This window comes from Mustela putorius, unplaced genomic scaffold (assembly GCF_011764305.1).
Source record: "Mustela putorius furo isolate JIRA1106 unplaced genomic scaffold, ASM1176430v1.1 tig00000430_pilon_pilon_pilon, whole genome shotgun sequence".
Classification (NCBI taxonomy): domain Eukaryota; kingdom Metazoa; phylum Chordata; class Mammalia; order Carnivora; family Mustelidae; genus Mustela; species Mustela putorius.
This window is the reverse complement of record NW_025421377.1, coordinates 21271496-21285844: the sequence shown is the minus strand read 5'-3', so window position 1 is coordinate 21285844 and position 14349 is coordinate 21271496. Positions and strand designations below refer to the sequence as shown.

The 14349-nt window shown below is 42.1% G+C and overlaps 1 protein-coding gene across 1 annotated transcript in view; it reads left to right on the top strand.

The window, feature by feature from the left end:
- GC (GC vitamin D binding protein) overlaps nucleotides 1–1702 on the top strand; it is a 31369-nt gene extending 29667 nt beyond the window's left edge. Inside the window, exon 13 of the mRNA XM_004766298.3 lies at nucleotides 1536–1702. The gene's annotated coding sequence lies outside the window, so the exon portion shown is untranslated. The remainder of the gene's footprint in view (nucleotides 1–1535) is intronic.
- The last annotated feature ends 12647 nt before the right edge of the window (nucleotides 1703–14349 follow it).

The following is a 14349-nucleotide window of genomic DNA, read 5'->3' as shown; positions in this document are numbered from 1 at the left end:
CTGAGAGGCAGGATAATGGGGGTGGTCACAGAAACTCTTGAAATTACCCACTCTACATTAAAATGTCCCTTTCAACTATCTATCTTTGTTAGCAAGTTATTATACTCCCTAAAGCTCAGTGTCTTTTTGTGTGTGTGTGAAAAAAGCATTCCAGTGTCTAGCTCTCAGCACTGTTATAATGATGAAAGGGAGGGAATGTATGGAAAACACCTAGGAAATGGCAGTCCTACCCACAAAGTTGCTGCTGCAGCTTCAACTACAGATAACATGAACCTAAACTCAAATGGGTTTCCCCCAGATCAGTCTTCTCGTATTCTAAATTGCTCTAGAACAGAATAGATTCTAGTATAGATTCATATTCTTCAGAGTTTTCTCTTACAAGAATATGTCAACTCTCCCATGGCAGAAGGGACACGTACTATTCAGTCTGAAGTAGCTCCTAACACCGTTAAACCAACTGCAGCTGTCTATGCATTCTACCTCCGTGAGAGATGTTGAGTTATCTGTAGTGCGTCAATCTGTATCAGATCATCTGTATTTCATCAGATGTAGAGCTGAAGCTTTGACCTCAGGAGTTCTCATCCTTAAGTACACCTATGATCCCAGTCTTCCAGCCAACAGTGAGACACAACTTCGTTCTTAACTAATATCATATTATAAACCGGAGTTGTCCTCTTGACTGATATTGGTCCCCTCGATCACTTTCTTTCTTCAAGCCCCAAAATTCATCGTGGCATACCTCACTAGAGAGAGAATTACAGGTTCCTGTGAAATCCCAGGAGGCCAGGTAGCTGTTTTTCAGCTTTAGAAATAGTATTCCCTGGGTTACTGACAGATAAAGGCGTCAGGCTCCCATCACAGATTCAAGCTGGACAGAAAACACCACCAGAATCACACTCACTACAGCCAGGTGCTGGCACCTTGAGAGAAACCCATGAAGAAAGCACGAGTCTCCTGTCTCTACTGTCTCTTCCTCAAAGGCATAAACTCAGTACAATGAAAGATGGAATCCCTCGAACTGTACAAATTGAACTATGGTATAACTCTGCTGCCGCATCTCAGTGGGTTTGGTAACCAAGGGGTAGAGTTGACATATTTGCCTCATTACAAAGTAGAGGGGATTTGATAAAAACTTACACTAAGTGTTTTATAAAAAAAAAAAAAAAAAAAAAAACTACTCTCTCAATCCCATGACGAGGAAGGCTCATGTGCTATTGGTTGCTGCATTTTTTGTTTTGGCTGTAACCATTCATTCTCTGAGTGCAAAGTTACACACAACATTAATTCAAAGAAAAAAAGAAAAGCTACGATGTACCTTGACATAACAACAGTGATGGCCTTTTAGACAGGTCTTGGGAATTTCTTACATTTTTGGTCTGGACCCATGAATTGGGCCATGCTGGATATATGCGTCATGCTAGACAGGTTTCTCTTTAAACATAAAAATAACCAGACCTTATAAACATCTGCTAAGCGATATTATGACTCTTGCCCATTAGCTGTTTTTCTAACATTTATTTTCATTATTCTTATAGATCTGGTTTTGAAACCACCTGGGAACATCTGATGGCCTAACCTAAGCAAAACCAGAGCTCCTGGGAAGACCAGTAGGATACTCCCTGCTTTTTATCAGCTACAATATCTTTATACAATGATAAGTTTGATAATTTGCTATGAAAATAAATATAATGCAGACCACAAATGTTACTGAGGATAATATTACAATGTTGATCTTCAGCTCTTTCCCTGTGATTTTCACAAAGATGCTGTTTTAGGCAGCCCCAACCTCATGAGCACCTGCTTTCTTCTAGTTCTCTGCTGTCTTTCTAGAAGATCCACAACATTAAGTATACAATTTCAAATTCCCAGCACACTAAGCTCCCTTTCTTGATTGCTTCTCAGGTTTAATAGGAACCATTAAGGAAAAGTTAGCCAGACTTCTATCATAAATAGCCTGGGATTGCGCACTTCTTAAAGAACCACTACTGCCTTCCTGAGAACACCTTTGTGCTCCCAGCTACAGGTTGTGTGGCATTAAGTAGGTAACATCTGCCTTGCATAAAAATCTCTGTGGTCTGAACATTTTTATCTTTGCTAAAGATGAGCCCTCAGAGCAATTTATTGGGTCAAAATTCTAAAAACCTGATTTCAGCTTAATTCAACTTACCACATGTACACCACAGAAGATATTATTTCTGTGTGCTTCCTTTGCTCAGGGAAAAATGAATGTTCTAAGTGGACAGGTTTTGTTTTGAAAAAACAGTCATACCTTTAGAATAAGCACCTCGCTGAAATCAATACAAGCCAAGGAAAGCTTCTATATTCATAAGTAATTGCCTGAAGGGATTTACATTTATCTCATAGTGGATGTAGAGTTATATGGCAGAGATGAAGCAGATTTTGTAGCAAATATAAGCGGAGTTACATTAACCAAAATCATCCTTGGTCATGCCTCAAGATTCTAAGTCTTCTCACCAGGAAGAATATATCATTAACTAAGCCAAGGTCAAATCCTCAAGACTTTAGTGGCCAGTAACTGGAAAATAAAATGCCTGTCTCCTTGCAGCTTCTGTAGAAGGGGTCAGTCTTACATCCCACAAAGATTCCAAAATGGGAGATTAACCTCAAGTAGAAAGTTCTTCAGATGCCTCAAAGAAAAAAAGGGGGGCAACAAACTATGCACTACATATTTAGGCAGGATTTTAAATTTCTTCAAGTCCTTTTTTACTTCCAAAGTATCTTGGTGAAGCTTCAAAACCAACTCTGGGATGTAAACATTATTGATAAAATTAAGAGAATGGAACTCCAAAAAGGCAAATGAGTGGCCTACGGTAACAGGGAAGAACAAAGCAGAGACTTAGCCTTCAAGTCCAGATGCCGTGCCCATTAGTCTTGGAAGGTATATTGGAAGAATGTGCTCCCTGATGAAATTAGTTCTGGAAACAATATAATGTATCTTCCTTGAAGAGTCACAATCGACCGAGTACAATTTAGTGTCCCTAATTTAACCACGGATCCTTTTTGAGTATCACCCAGAATTATTGCTCTGTAAAATTAATCTTGGAAAATTCTGCTCTGTTCTTGAGAAATCATTCATAAACCACTACAATCATGCCCATTTTGGTCAAGCATTTTTATGCCTGACCAAGGAGAACCGGGTGCTTTTTGTCACTAAATATTCAATAAATGTTATATAATGGTTGAAGTAGTTATATAATGTACACACAGCAGCATGTACACACATGCCTGCAGGTGCACGTACACACAGGTGCACACAGGTGCACGTATGCACGCAGGTGCACATACACACAGGTGCACACAGGTGTATGCACACATAGGTGCGTGTACACACAGGTGCACACAGGTGTGCATACACATAGGCACACATACACACAGGCGCACGTGCACGTTTTCATGGTTCCCCTGAATATATTTCTCAGCAAACTCTGAAAAACTTACATTGCTTTTTTTTTAATATTAAGGATCTCTGACCCAAATATACCATCATTATAATACAAGTTTAAATTTGAGACTTTATATGCATAATTATGCTTATATTTGTTACATTTTGCAGAGATCTTTTGAGAAGATATTGTCAAAATTCACACTTACTTCCTAAGTGCTTTTCGTCATTAAAGAGATGATTTCGAATTTCCATCTACTGTCAACCAGAAGTGATTTAACTCGTTAGTGTCTGTTATATATAAACTATCCTCCGTTTTATATGCATTACCTATCACCTTCTTCCAAAAACAAGGTACTCACCATAATAGAAACAAACACAATTCCTTGTTTCTAAAAATGGCAATCACACACTGTATCAGTAGGGGTTCTCCAAGAGACAGAAAAACAGGGAGAGTTCATAGAACTGGCTCACCCAGTCATGGAGTGGCGAGTCTGAAGTTCACGAGGCAGGCAGACAGTCTGGAAACCTACACAGGGTTTCTGTGTTACAGCCTCGAGGTAAAAATAGAGTTCTGCTTTTAAGGCCTTTGATTGGATGAGGCCTATGCACATCGTAAAGGGTAGTAATCTCTTTTACTTAACATCAGCTGGTGATTGATGTTAATCACATCTACAAAATACCTTTACAGCAACCTCTAGCCTAACATTTGACTAAACAAATGGCCACCATACTCTAGTAGCCAAGTTGACCCATGAAGTTCAGCCATCACACAGAACTGGAAATTGCATCGTCCTATACAAGACTTAATGTCTTTCAAACTGTAGTACTAACACCCTGTGTTTTTCTAGATGCCTAAATCACTCCACAGGTGAATCTTTTTTTTTTCTTTTTGTACGTTTTTTTTTTTTTTTTTTCATTTCATTTTACTTTATTTCTTTTCAGTGTTCCAGAATTCGTTGTTTATGCACCACACCCGGTGCTCCCTGCAATGCATGCCCTCCTTAATACCCACCACCAGGCTCACCCAAACCCCAGTCCCCTCCCCTCCAAAACCCTCAGTTTGTTGGTGATTCTTTTTTTTTTTTTTTTTTAGTTTGTTGGTGATTCTTAAACCATCACCTGAAAATCATCACCTTAAGTGGTCTACACAGGAATAGTATATTAATACCTTTTCCTGGAAATTCTTAAAAAAGCAAAGCTCCTTTTTATGGAGATTTTAATTTAAAAACATAACAAGGGGAAAGCCTTTCTATTACGTCATTTGATCCAACAGCAATATGCTCTAATGAAACAAGAATTGAGTCAACTTCACAGTTTACCCAATTTCCAAACAGCTAGAAATAAACAAGAAGACTAAGAAGCTTGTGTTTTATGACTCTTTCTGTGTACCCCTCCCCACCATCAAAGCCTGGCCTTCACCCAGTGTAGAGACCAGCGATTCTCAGAGATTCAGTTTTAATCAGTCTTGAGTGGAACCTGCTGTACAAAAGTCTAACTCACTGGTTTAGAAGCCTTGTACATGGGGCACTTGGGTGGCTCAGTTGGTTAAGCATCTGCCTTTGGATCAGATCATGACCTTAGGGTCCGGGGATCAAGCCCCCAAGTCGGGCTTTCTGCTCAGTGGGGAGTCTGCTTCTCCTTCTCACTCTCCCTCTGTGCTCTCTCTCTCTCTCTTTCCTTTGTCTCTCTCCCTCAAATAAATTAAATCTTTAAAAAAAAAAAAGTTTTGGCACCCTCACCCAAACTAGAAAAAGGGAAGAATCTGAAATCAACCAGTGAAGGAATGCTGTCAATTATGGAATGAAATGTTTGTCTCCCATTACAGAAAACCCGGTCATGGATAATCAAGTCAAAAGATGGCCTTTCCCAGAGGCAGTTTCTTCCTTGTCCATTTCAGGATCTGAGATATTCTTTTCCCCACCAGGCCAAGAAAGTACCTAACTATTCTTTCCACTACATGCACCACTGCAAGTCTTATAGTTTTACAATTAATTCTTTCCAGCAAATTCCAGTTTGCAGTTAACAATCATACCCACTTACCCATCCACCAAGGAGGGGTTCGGAATTCCTATATTGCTTCTGCCCCAGTAAGAAAGTTTCCAATAATGGATTACGTGTCTTTTTCATGCTACAAGCCCAGAAACACAGATCCTTGCAACCCTGGATGCTGCACCGCCGCAAGCCTGGCCAGGCGGGACATGCTTGCCTCAAATAAAAATATCTTTGCCTCCACCTTGTGGCTAACAGACCTAAATGCAGATAGCTGTGCAGAAAGCAATTCTGAAATCAGATTTTCATAAAAGTGGGAGGGACTGATCACCTTGTGCTACAGCTTTGTTTAGAACAACATGAAAAGCCAAGTTAAAAGAATGAGCAACCATTATTCCCAGAGATTTTAGCAACTGTGTGAATTTCGCCATTTTGTACACAATAGGCCAGATGATCTAATTTTTTTTTTCATTTAGTTCTTGAGGATGTTTAAAAATTTGAGAAAAGAAAATTAAGCCACTTTTTTTTTTCTTAAAAGATAGCATTAGTGATGGAGTAGGAGTCTCCTTTCAATATTAAACTCCTGCTAAGTTTAGGTAAGAAAATGTAAAAAATAGTACAATACTTCACTTTTTACACACTGTGTTGTTGTCAATAGCCGACCTCTGTGCTTCCGAACCAAATTACACTGGAAGACACGGTTTGGGATAAAGAAGAATAGCTTTTAGCTGGTTAAGCATCCATCTCCTGCTGAGGTCATGATCCCAAGGTCCTGAGATGCAGTCCTGCCTCTGGCTCTCCCCTCAGCCCAAGTCGGCTGCTCCATTCCCATCGACCCCTTCCCCTGGCTCCTGCTCGCTCGCTCTCTCTCAAATAAATAAATAAAATCTTAAAAATACATACATATTAAAAACAACAACAATAACAACAACAACAAGGCTGCAAATCCCTCCCAGAGCAAGGGACTGGGGTTTTTATGGGGAAATACAGGATCTACAGGTTTCATCAGGAGCCATGTATGCACTGCCAGCCTTAGCCCCCTTGGGTGTGGTACCAGGTTCCTGAAACAAAAGGCTAAGAGAGGAGGAGGGGAGTTTTTCAGAAAAGAGTTAAAAGGTTTCTTTAAAATAGAGCTTCCTTGATGGGGCTCCTGGGTGGCTCAGTGGGTTGGGCCGCTGCCTTCAGCTCAGGTCATGATCTCCGGGTCCTGGGATCGAGCCCTGCCTGAGTCGGGCTCTCTGCTCAGCAGAGAGCCTGCTTCCTCCTCTCTCTCTACCTACTTGTGATCTCTGTCTGTCAAATAAATCAATAAAATCTTTAAAAAAAAAAAAATAGAGCTTCCCTGAGAGCCTGGGCGGCTGGGTGGGTGCAGCATCCAAGTCCATTTCCGCTCAGGTCAGGATCTCGGGGTCTTGGGTTCAGCTGGGCACTGAGCCCGGGGCTGCTGGAGATTCTTTCCTCTCCCTCCGCTCCTCCCCAAAATCGCTCTCTAAATAAACAAACAAATAAACAAATAACTGTTGTTGTAAACAAACAAATAAAATCCTTTTTTTTTTTTTTTTTTTTTTTTTTTTTTTTAAGATTTTATTGACTGGGGCGCCTAGTTGGCTCAGAGGGTTAAAGCCTCTGCTTTGGGCTCAGGTCATGATCTCAGGGTTCTGGGATCAAGTCCCTCCTCGGGCTCTCTGCTCAGCAGGGAACCTGCTTCTCCCTCTCTCTCTGCCTACTTGTGATCTCTGTCAAATAAATAAATAAAAACCTTGGGGGAAAAAAAAGATTTTATTGGTTTATTTGACAGAGATAGAGCACCCAAGCCGGGGAGCTGCAGAGGGAGGGGGAGAAGCAGGCTCCCCGCAGAGCAGGGGGCCTCATGCGGGACTTGACCCCAGGACCCTGGATCACGACCTGAGCGGAAGGCAGATGCTTCGCTGACTGATCACCCAGCCGCCGCGATCATTTTTTAATATCGAGCTTCGCAGGAGCCCTGGTGCAGCCGTTTTGATGTTTGTCCAACTTTAGGCTCTTGAGCGGTTTCAGTGTTACTTTTTCGGAAACTTTCGCATCTTATCTGGTTCCGTCTTCGTCAGATTTACCTGAGGCCGAGAATCTGGTCCTGCTACGACTAATGCACAGGGGACACGGGCTCCGCGGGACGGGCTCGATCCCCCCGCAGAGCCGCACGAGAGCGCAGCGCCCGGTGCCTCCGGACGTCGGGCGTGGCGGGACCACTAACGCCCCGACCCTGACTGCTCCGGCCGTGGCCCGACGCGGCCGCTGAGAGCGGTAGCAACCGCCAAAACTGCTCCCCGGTCGGTGCGGACTGAGCTCGGGGTTTCCCCGGGCAGTTGCGCTCGGGCCGCGGCGCGCCCGTCCCGAAGGCGCTTTCCTTCGCAGAAGCTGGACCTGCGTGGAAGCCACCAACCGCGGGGCCCCGGGAGCATCTCCCTCCGGGCGCTCTGCGCTCAGGCTCCCCGCAGGCAGCCTCAGGGCAGCCGGCCCGTTCCCGCGGCGGCTGCAGGTGCCCCCGGTTCCCAGGACAGACCGGCGCAAGCTGTCCTCTCGCGTCCGCCCTGGGCAGGCAGGCGGCGACCCTCCCGCTGCGTCTGGCCCGCAGGCCCCGCGGACGCCCCAGCGGCTCGGCGAGGAGACGACGTGCGCTGCGGTGTTTGATCCACGGAGTTTCCACCGTCGGTACAACATGTTTCGATCAACACATGTGTCCTCGCAGTGGGAATGCAGAACCCGTCAACGCGCTCCAAAGGCTGGGGAAGTGATGTATTTAAATAGGGATCAGATCCCAGCACAGATTTGCTGGCCAGAAGGAAAATCACCAACATTTTTAAAAAATTACTTTCTAGGTTAGTAATCTGTGGAGTAGTTCGTAGAATAAGTTTAGATATAAAATTAGATGAAAATAATAAACAAATATAAACACAGAATAAGGTCAATATTGCTTCGAACTTAACATCAAATAAAGTGAATTCGTCTCCAATGAGCTTTTGTCACCCAGTCTGTCATATCTGGCTCCTTGTCATTCATACGTTCCCAGTTATGATGTCTCATACACTCACGTTAAACCAACAAATACACTCAGCTGTTGCTCTAATTTTTAATTATCTGTATGTAAAAAGCAGAGAATTAGGGGCAACGGGGTGGCTCAGTCAGTTAAACATCTGCCTTTGACTCAGGTCACGGTCTCAGGGTCCTGGGATTGAGCCCCCCATCAGGCTCTCTGCTCAGCAGGGAGTCTGCTTCTCCCTCTGACCCTCCCCACTCTTAAGCTCTGTCTCTCTCTCAAATAAAATCTTATTTTAAAAAAAGCAGAGAATCACATAGCTTTGCATCGTCAGTTATTAACACAAAGCAATGATGAAACCTGTGATTAATTTTGATACAAGTAAAATCAACACTCTCAACGGTTGGCAATTATATATAGTCATTTATATAATTTTTAATTGGTAAGTCTATACTTCAAAATGGTGGCTCCGAGCATTTCCATGTAATCATGGAAACACTGAGTGAATATAATGCAAACATTACGTAAAATTGTCTGACATGTTAAAATTTTAGAACTGCATCATTATTGCCGTGCATATATGATGATAGATCATCGTTCCTGAAAATAGACCGCCCAGGTCTTTCTTCTATTACTTAGCTATTCCTGAAAGACAACCATGAAGCCAGGATGTGCTGCAGTTTAATACTTAACTAAAAAGAAGAGACAGTTCTCTCCGGAGCACGTGTCTGTGACACTGATCACTGTCTCCACTCTTCTGAAATTTACGAGACGAGTATGCAAAACATGAAAGGACTGGACTTCCACCTAGAAACTCGGGCTTTCAGAGCATACCAGCTGCAAGACCTCCATCTACCCACACCTTTGTTCATGCTCCAAGGGCAACGAGGTCATCACTACTTATCATTCATCTCCTTCAGGAAGATTTGAGACAAAGGAAAGACAAGAAGTAACAAGTCATTTGAACACCACTGTCTCTCTGACTTGCCTACCTAAGAGATTTGATTCTTTTCTGCTGCTTTATACAAAATTCAGTACCACTGACCCCTTTCCAATCGGAGATGGATCTGTGACTCTGCCAGTCCAGAACACAATCTTTACAAAATAGAATCAAGGGTTGTATCTCGTGTTCCTCACCCCCCTCTCCCTCATAAAAGACTCTTTTATCTCATCAACTAAGTTGCTAAGAACATCAGTGGTGATTAGGACTTTTCAGGATGGAGCCCCTTTCTCTATGCATAGATAATTAAGAAAACACATGATTTGATTTTAAACCCAGCCACAACACAACTTTAAAATAACGACATTGTCCGGACTTAGTGAAGTTTCATTTAGAAAGGCATACTTTCCCCAGCCACCATCTGCACGTCCAGCCTCTGTGTTAAGCCACTCCCTTTTCTCTTAACAGCCAGGCTAGGGGCACCAGGGTGGCTCAGTCAGGTGAGCAGCTGTCTTCAGCTCAGGTCATGATCCTGGCACCCTGGCATTCCAGGACCCAGCCTGTTTTGGGCTTCCTGTTCAGCAGGGAGTTTTCTTGTCCCTCTCCCTCTGCCCCTCCCCACTGCTCATGCTTTCTCATTTTCTCTCAAACAAATAAATAAAATCTTAAAAAAAAAAAAAATAGCCGGGCTAAGAGGGAACTTGTGGTTCATCTCTACATTCCGCAGGTAGAACAGAAAGAAGAGGGATTTGGGGGAAGGGAAGATGTCCCTCTTCTCATAATCCATCCTTTATTTGACCCCCAAAATGGAAACTTCTCCCCTGCATCAGGGGGTTAGGCAACAACTAAGCCTCTTCAGAATTTAAAAGGAATGGATGATACTTCTTTCTTCAAAGCCTACAAGAAGCAATAGTACTTGACCAGTCCCTCTCGTGGGCCTAGGCACACAGAGCTCTAACTCTGGGCAACAAAATTTAAGATGCCCTATTCTCCCCTCTGTCCAGCCGGGACCCCCTTCCCTCCCACCAAGGGGCTAGGCATCTATCAAGCCGAAGGGACATGCCCACCCTAAAATCAACTCTTCCTCCTTCCAGACCTTATTCTAGTACCCAGGATGCCAGAATTCCATTCCATTCCAGCATCTACATAGGTCTTCTCTCTAGGGGGACCACATGATTGGTGCGCCAAGAGGCACTTGTTTGTAGAAGGTGTAGATAGGCTTTAGACAGATGGACCAACATGTGCACGTGCATGCTATGAGATCGTCACAGTGGCGGAGAGAGTTGGATCTGGGAGGGAAACCGAGACAGGCCACAGGGTCAAGGCGGCCTTTCTGCATTTTGCCAAGTTCTACTACAGAATTCAGAGGATCTAAGAATTTCAGACCTGAACCTGGATTTTCAGGTTGTTATAAAATTACGTTTGCCCAACAAGGAGGATAAAACATATTTTACTTATTTAACAGTTTGTCCGATGTATTTGAAACTGTCAAATATTTAGATATGTGCTCTGTGGGCCTCTGTTTCTCCCTGTCCACCTAGGCCAGCAAGTCCAGGTCAGGTCCTCATTTTACAGGTACTGAAATGGATCAAGTCGGTGACTTCTTCCCCCGACGCCCACAAAAACATGACAACAATACACTGCCTCATTCACACAGGCTTCTTTTTTTTAAGATTATATTTATTTATTTGGCAGAGAGTGATCACAAGCAGGCAGAGAGGTAGACAGAGAGAGAGGAAGGGAAGCAGGCTCCCGGCTGAGCAGAGAGCCCGATGCGATGCGGGGCTCACACAGGCTTACCAGAGAATTACATCCAGGCTCTTCAGCATGGTGACGTCAAGCAAGCTGCCGGCACTCTTTCCTCCAAGGCTGGAAAATCATAAATGTGAAGGGAAACTAAAATGATGTGGAAAACTAACAACCATAACGACAATAATTATGAGAATCTTTGGAGAGTCTGAAGGCTGGGGAATCCCCTAAAAGTCGTCTTAGTCTTGGGAACATCGAACTGGGAGACAGGTTGAGTGGAGTGGATTCAACCCTGGGCAGTGTAAGTGGAAGAAAGCTTCTATAATCTGCTCAGGCATTCAGGAAACTTTAAAATGTTAGTAAGATCATAAAACATGAGCTGAATAAATGAGAAGACAGTCCATGCTCTTGAAGGGAAGAACTCACTATCACCAAAGTATCAATCCTCTTCAAATGTATAAGTTAAATACAATCCCCGCTAAAATTCCAGGTGAATTTTTAAAAAATTCATTCAAAATCCTTATTTGAAAATGAATGCAGAAATTTTAAAATCTACAAGAAAGAAGTCAAAAAAGGAAGAGTAATGTGTGGGAATGTACATAAGTAGATATTAAGATATAATTAAAAAAAACATACAAAGAGTTAATTAAAACAGAATAGAAATCCAGGTCTATATGGAACTTAAAACTATAGTAATGGCATCATAAATCACTGTGAAAAGGTTGGATTGTTTTGTAGCTATTGTGACATTTTTCTTCAATGTGTAGAAAAAATTAAATTGGAATGTTATCAAATAGATAACATTTGAAGATACAAAGGGACTAAACTCTTTAAGGTAAACTTAGAATACTCTGGAATTAATAGGGAAGAATGTAAGTAAACATATTCATAACATGGGGTCAGGAACAACCTACTTCAAAAAGATTCATAAAAGGACAAATCTTAAGCAAAATAGTGGTAGATTTGCAATTCTAAAACTGACAAGGCATTAAAATTTAGAAAATAAAAGAAAATCCACACAGAAAATAAAATAAAATGCACCATCAAATGACCAGGGGGACTACAGAGGATTTTCAGGGTAGTAAAGCTATTCTGCACGGTTCTGTGACAGTGGACAAAGGACATTACACATTTGTCAAAACCCACAGAACTGTACAACCCAAATGCTGAACGTTAATGTACGCAACTTCAAAAACATCATTTATGAGGTCAAAGACCAGAGGAAAGAATGCAGACTATGACAAGAGAATTTAACTGTATTCTAAATGTACGAAACAACTTCACCAGAAGGGTCAGGGGAAATGGTGTCAACCCTCACAACTTTAGAAACCAATGAAGTCTGTTAAGACGAAGGGCGAAAGGAATAATGCATAAGCACTACACTCCAGCTGATAAAGTTATTTCCCGTGGAGATACTTGTTAACAATTCTGATACTGCTACCATGTGTGCTGGAACTGAATTATTAGTAAGTGGATGGAAGATACTAGGAGCCAAGTTTCTCACTGTTGGAACGGACATTTACAAATAAGAGAGGCGAGGAGGCTGAAATGATCCAGGTGGTAATGGAGTCGAGCTGGAGACATCAGTAAGAACCCATGTTTAACCTAAGGTAGCTACAGATGGTTACATACGGAAATATTTATGAATATGTGTATATACACTGGGTTTCATACACACACGTGTGTGCTTGCTCTGTCCACAGAGAAGGCCTGAAAGAAATGATAATTCAGAAGCCATGAACATACCTAGCACTCTGACCCTAGTTTCTAATGCCATTCTCACCAACAAAAGGAGTAAAGGATCCTAGGAGAAATGACTGTTAATAATCAGAATCAGCCTAGAGTATATTGTAGTATCAGGAAGACTGGAAGTGCTCAAAAATAGGGGGAAAAAAAAAACCCACGAAGACTGGGGTAAGTCAGTGGGACAAAGGAGCCCATATAAAGAGTTCCCAGTGGTCAAAGCTGCAACAAAATATATACAGTAGTACTGAATTATAACCCAAAGTATAAACAAATGTCCATGAGTTAGTCCACACTGATATAAATAAATGATTGTGTAAATTAATAAATGAGAGAGAAGAGACAAAACTTCCCTGCAAAAGCATTACAAATAAAGTATGTGAACTTTTTCCCCCTTAAAAAAGGGACCATAAGTCCCCACGCCTTCTGCATAGATATTGCATAGCGAATTTCTTCCAAAGTATTCTCTATGTTTAAAAAGGGGGGAGAAAAGAGATTTTACAAGAGAGAAACCTGAAGAACACTGCTTTGGCCAACTAATCAAAATCAACATCAACAATCATAAATCATGCTGATATGTCATGCATTGATATGATGGAATGAAAATGAAACTTGAGGGGCGCCTGGGTGGCTCAGTGGGTTGAAGCCTCTGCCTTTGGCCCGGGGTCATGATCTCAGGGTCCTGGTATGGAGCCCCGCATAGGGTTCTCTGCTCAGCAGGGAGCCTGCTTCCTCCTCTCTCTGACTGTCTCTTTGCCTACTTGTGATCTGCCTCTGCCAAAGAAATAAATAAAATCTTTAAAAAAAAAAAAAAAGAAAATGAAAATGAAACTTGACTTCTGTGGCCTCCCTCCTAAAAAGCTGTAAACTCAGTTTATTAATGAGAAAAACATGAGACAAATTCCAAGAGAGGGACATTCTATAAAATACCTGGGCCAGTATTCCTCAAACTTCTGTCAAGTTCATCAAAACCAAGAAAAGTCTGAAAAACCATCACTCCGAGAGGAGCCCAAGGAGACCCAAAGACTAAATAAAATGTGATACCTATTTGGGATCCTGGACCAAGAAAGTGTATGAGGTAAAAACTAAGGAAATCTAAATAAACTATCGTTCATTAATTGTAAAAAATGTATTATTCAAATGTAAGATGTTAATAGGGAAAGCTGTGTGGGAGTCAGAGAGAAAGTGTGGGAACTGCACTGTGGGCTCAGCTTTTCTCTAAATCTAAAACTGCTTTAAAAAAATAAAGCCTATTAATTTTTTAAAAATGCAATTTACAGATGAGGAAATCCAAAAGCCTTAAGAGCATATAAAGAGATAGTCAAACTCATTAATTATCAGACTAATGCTAATTAAAACAACCATGAGATATCACTTTACGTCTGTGAGACTGAGTGAAATTACAAAGCTGGGGTTGGTGGAGATCTGGGGACAAAGGCCCCCTCATGCACCGCTGGTTGGAGAGCAGGCTGGTCTACGCGTTCTGGGAGGAATCTAGAGGCTCGT